The 5,930-nt window shown below is 37.7% G+C and overlaps 1 pseudogene; it reads right to left on the reverse strand.

Annotated features, from left to right (window-relative positions):
* Positions 1 to 3,462: 3,462 nt before the first annotated feature.
* On the reverse strand, positions 3,463 to 5,195 carry LOC102895628 (annotated as a pseudogene).
* Between the last annotated feature and the right edge of the window lie 735 nt (positions 5,196 to 5,930).

Below are 5,930 nucleotides of genomic sequence, written 5' to 3' on the forward strand. Positions count from 1 at the left end.
GCTGAAGTCATAGAAGGAAGAGGAAAAAGAAAGGTGCCCGAGATTCCGGTTTTAGACCTGAAGTAATTTTACCAGGCTAAATTCCAAACCCTGAAAAAAAGACCTGAAAATTGAAACACTGACCCAAACCTTAACCAGAGAATTAAGTTTAGGAACAACTCAGATTTTGCTTTTTTTTTTAATTTTTTTTTTTTTTTTAAACGCGTCTGGCTGACTGTCTCTGTCTCTCTGCTTTTGGTTGTGATGCATACCAAGTAAATTATTTGCTGATAGGTGAACCTCAGCAAATGCTTTTCTTCCTTCGAATGCCTGGTGAGCTTGTTGGGAAAAGTCATTTAAGTCACTTAAAACAATCCCATGAAAAGTAAAACTCAATTCTGAAATCAGAGTATAACTTAGAGCTTAAAAATAAATTAAATAAAGGAAACATTAAAAGATAAATGGAGCAGGATGCTCTGTGGCTGAGGTAATCTGAGTGGAAAGGGAAGAAGGAGGGTTACGTTAATAAATGATTAAAAGGCCTTAACAAGGGCCTATCAGGTTGACCAGGAAAGCATTCTTCTCCTGGGCTCCTCCTCAAGACCACCTTTTTTACATTTGTTCTCAACGCTGATCAATATGGTTTTCATTTGCTGATTTCCATAATGCCATATGTGATCTGCCAGCCTGACATAATGAAGCTAGAAAGAGCTGAAATCATTTGAACATTCTCGCTTGCACGACTGTCGCCAGCTCACCAAATGCCTGTTATCTGAAAGCCAATATTTTTCTTTTGCTTATTGACAAATACCAGAGGTGTTTGCCTCCAGACAGATGTAAAAACTAAGCCTTGGGTGGCAAATTTAAATTAAGATTCAAGTTAAATATTACACTTTTTCTGTAGCGTTTTTTGTTTGTTTGTTTGTTTTTTGGCCAACACTCTTAACGTGTAATTTGAGCTTGATTAAATAGACAAAAACAAGATTTAAGTGTGAATTTTCCATTTCTGAATACAGATGTTCACCTCTGTTGATAAAGCAATACATCAAGGAATAAAGCACAAATACTTTATGATACCACCAACGCCTCAGGACAAAATTATTGCCCCAATTCAAGTTTCCTATAAATATATCAATTTAGTAGGCCCATTACTATTTGTTTCTGATAACTTTCACCAAAATTCATACAAAACTGTATGTTTATTAATTTTTTACTGTCAAAGTTTCTTTAATACATGCTCTAGGATGAAGAACCATTTTTATCCCATGTAAGCTTCTTACACTTTTTTATTGTATAGTAAAATGAGTTTGTTTAGGTCATCTCACACAAGTGAACCATGTACAAACCTTCCGCGATGCCTGAAATGTCTCATTAAAAATTCTCCCTAGTGTTTATTTGTCACTTTGCCATATTCAATTTCAAGGCAAAGTGCAGAGAGGAACACATTTCTGAAATGATTTATTTTGTCTTTCACAAGCCAAAAACAAAACAAAACAAAAGGTTGTATTCAATCAAAAGAATACTTCAAATAAAAATTATATTTAGTGCCAGTACCTTCATTCACAATAAATTTTACTCCTTTTTACATTAAACACATTAAATAATATTCTAGTGATTAACCCAAGTCATATTTTAGTTTCTCAAGAATGTGAAAGTCAGTGGTTGCAGTTTTGTTCTTAAACTATGAAAACAAAATCACAGACTTTTACCCAAAAAATCTCCCTGAGTTCTCCCAAAAAGGTGAATGTGTCATGGCTGAGTCAGCACCCGAAGTTTTAAAAATACTCCAATACTGCATTTGCTCCAACTCTCAGTTCACAATCTTTACTTCATTACATGAGCCTTCTTTCCTTTCTTCCTTCCTTCCTTCCTTCCTTCCTTCCTTCCTTCCTTCCTTCCTTCCTTCCTTCCTTCCTTCCTTCCTTCTCTCCTCACTTCCTCTCTCCCTCCCTTTTTTTACATGGTCATCCAACAAAACAAAACAAAACAAAACAAAGGAAAACAAAACAAAACTGGAGGAAGGCAGTGCGACAAGTATCTAAAGGAGAGGCCTTCAAAGCAACAAAATAATCCTAGAGAATGAACACCATGCTTACTTACTCAGCCCTTGCCTCCCTTCTCTTAAAGAATGGATTGTTGTCTGTTTACTCTCCTTTTTCACAATTCCTTTATCAACAGTGAAAGGATACTAAAACCTAGAGACCTTTGAACTGGCTAGTTTTAGAACATGGATTGTTCACATTTTTTGTTGTTGTTGTTGTTTGTTTAATTCCTTTGGAAAACAGTAGCAGATTCTACCCACAAACAGGAAAAGTTCCGACATCATCATGTTACTAAAGAACCATATAAATGCTGTTGAGTTCTGATACAAAAGTTAATAATGAGGTAAACAGTGAAGTTTAGCAAAAACACAAGAAAACAAGAAACCAATGTAAGGATTCTGAAGGTATGCAATGGTGGAGAGAATACATTTCAAGGACCTTTCTCTGGGGTTCTGAGATTTTGGGGTGATGGTAAAAGCAAAGGATGAAGAACATGTCAGTCTATCTTGAAGTACCAAGCTACTTTCTCTTAGGAATTTCAAATTAGGTAAATCAGAAATGCCACATTACACTGGGGGGCAAAAAGGTGAAGCTAGATCTTTTAAGCACACACTCATCTCTCTGTGATATTCATAATAGAAACAATCACACAGCAAGAAAACAGAGAGGAAGGGTAGTCTTGCCTAGATATGAACCAGGGAGAAAGGCAAGAGTGGATGACAGTCTCAAAGTCCAGTGGAACTGGTGGCAGACGACCTTCCTAGGAGATTTAGCTACTAACATTTTGCTTTACTTGAACCATAATTGGCACGCTGAGAGACGGGTCAGGTTAACACTCTCCTACATGATGACATTATGGTAACGAGAGGTTAGTCAGAATAATTGAAAGACTCTTATAAAAGATGGAATCACAATCAGACTGAACTTCTAAAGTGAGGTAATAAGGGCGGTGGGCAGATAAAGGACACTCTTATTTGCAGAAGCAACAGCAAGAGAGAGTGAGTTCCGCGTACAATTAACAGAGAGGGGAGAAAACCATCGAAGTTCTTTTGAGCTATAGGGAGCTCAGGAGGATGAGAAAAATTGTTAGAATAGGATGACAGAAGAAAAATTTTAACAGAAGAAGGAAAGGCATTATCTCCTGCCATGTCCAGACAGCACAAATAACAACAGTTTCATAGTAAGTGGTTTCCTTACAGAAAAACAAAAAACAAACAAACAAAAAAACAATCTCTGGGAGGCTGTTTGTAGATCTTTTGCCTCAGGTGGGCCAATCATATGTTTCACTGTTTTGTAGAGGGAGGTATACCCACCAAACTAGAGGGTACCTTTCTCTCCAAAAGGAAAATGACCAGAAATCTGCAAAATTGGGATAGTTGGGTTTTTAGAAAAACAAAACCTTAAAATTTTACACTCTTTATAATAAAATGAAACAGGTAGCTTAGAACTGGATCACTTGGCCCTTTCTCTCATCTCTTCCCAGTTCAAAATGCTTGCATCTCTTACTAGCCAACAATCTCTGAGATCTGCGGTTGGGCTCAAAGTTTTCAAACCTCAGCACCACCTTCTTTGTAGATTTAGCCTTTTTCCAAAAATCGACTTAGTTTACCCACCACAGCCACTCTGCTTCTTGTCATAATGTCACTTTCTGTGTGTATACAGAAGATCCTAGCCTTTCTTGTACTGTCGCATTGTGGGACTGGTGTTTTTCACACTTCTTCCAGAAAGTTCAGTGGGTCTTAAGAACATTCACCACGTTTTCGGGAGCATGATCGTCAGGGATGGCTGTGGTCTACTGTCATCACCGCTGTATCCACAGCACTCGCAAGAGTGCCTGGAATAGAGCAGTCATTCAAAATACGGATGCTCAATGATGGAGCTCTTTAGAAGCAATGAGAGGACGTGCAAAAGTAATTAATATACTTTTTTTTAACAGCAGTAGTAGTAAAATTTAAAAAGTAGGAGAAACAGGAGGAAGTAGCAACAGTTGCAGTAGAAGTTGTGGCCACCATGGCTTTAAGTGACAAGTTGAGGGTACAGGTGAGATCCAGTTGTCTAGATGTGGCTACCCAGAAATCTGTGGCTCAAAGCCCTTATCATCAGTAGAGATTTACTCCCCTTCAACTGGGCACCCAGGGAACTCTAAACTATAAAGAGGGCTTGAGCAAAGGTGGAAAACCAAGATTTTGAGTAATGGAAGGATTTACAGTCAAGTTTAACAAGTTGAGAAATGAAATGTTGAGGTAAGTACCTTATTAATAAAGCTAAGGTCAGGACCAGGTGAGGATGGGTTAAGACAGAAGAGCCCTGTCACAGGCTACTGAAGTAGTCTGGACGGTCAAAGACATTTCAACGTGGCCTCAGATTCCTTAAGTCTAAAATATCGGTGACCATGTCTGATGATTAGAAGTTACACAAAAGAAATCCAAGTGTAATCAATATCGGTAAGTGCAAATTAATGAGGAGAGTTAAGAAACATGTCTGTTGAAGGCAGATGAAGAAAGGACTAGATTATTTTATTTCTTGATCTATTATAAACTCTATGCTGGTAGCAGAATCTCTGCTTCTAGAGAAGGTAGGGCTCTATCACACATCTTGTATGGTTGTTCCCACTTTTCAGTCCACGTGGGTGGTGGTTATTATTTTTAATGTATTCCTACTTCAATAAGCCATAAATAAGCTTACTTATTCAAATGACCACAATAAATGATGAGAAATAGCACACCGACCCATAAGCAGCAAAGACCCAGAAGGCAACACTTAAAACATAAATTGCCAACGGCAACCTGATCAGGTTTCATAAATCAGGGCAGCAATGGCCCTAAAGAGTGGGAATGAGAGCTCCAGTAATTGCAGCCTTCTGTCAGGGAGCATACTGTAAAAATAGCCACAGTAAGCACTCCTCCTGACCAATCAATAGACTCCTATTAACCTCCTGGCCAATTACAGGATGATTGGCTAAGCAAACAAAGAATTATTGGCTGTTTAGTTGGGACTTTATTCAGGCCTCTCTCTTCCCTGTTTCTCATTCTGTTCCTCTTCTCCTCCCCACCCCCTTTCCTGTTAGGAAAAAACATCTGCAAACACCTGATATTCATCTAAGTCTCTGCAGTTGTACAGTCTTGTTAAATTGTTACCACCTTTTCCACAAGCAGTTTTGGCAATTAACCTCATGGCCAGGGACTTCAAAGAAAACAACTGTTGAGTTTAACCTCTCTGAGCTACCATAGATTCTTTTATGATTTTTCCTGAAACACTTTCATCCAGAGAGAAAAAAAATGCAGACTGATAAAATTAATGTTTATTTTAATATTTGGTTAATTTATTGAGAAGACAAACGCCTCAGAAGGCATTCGCCATAACGTGGTGCACTCACTTCTCAGTCTCCACAAAGTGAGGTTTTATTTTAATTTACATTCCCAACACATGTGTGCTTCTCTGCTCTTCCACAAATCCTACATTTGCTGGAATCCAAGGATTTGATACATTTGACCCTCTCTTGCCCTGTTCACAAATCTCTCATATGTTTCTCAAAACTGTTTAAAAGTTCAGAATGAAAAATGCATGTAAAATTAATGCTAAGAACCAAGGTTGCCATTAAAAATCTATTTTCATTTTATATTTTTACCCTCATAGATACACTTTTTACATTAAAAGCAAGGCTAATCCCCAGCTCTCATGAGAATAAACTACTAGCAATAAAGATCAAAATATATGACTGAACAAGCAATACAATTCTTCTTGAGTAATCTTGTGGCCTAAGTGTTTCAATGCAATTTATGCTATGTAACCAGCTTTTTACAGCTGTATATAATAATAACAATGGGTCTGATCTTACCAGCTGAAGGCAGGTTTGTGGAGGTACATTAACTCCTTCAGGCCACAAAGTTCATTTAGAATTTTAACAAA

Source organism: Pteropus alecto, unplaced genomic scaffold, assembly GCF_000325575.1.
Source record: "Pteropus alecto unplaced genomic scaffold, ASM32557v1 scaffold98, whole genome shotgun sequence".
Classification (NCBI taxonomy): domain Eukaryota; kingdom Metazoa; phylum Chordata; class Mammalia; order Chiroptera; family Pteropodidae; genus Pteropus; species Pteropus alecto.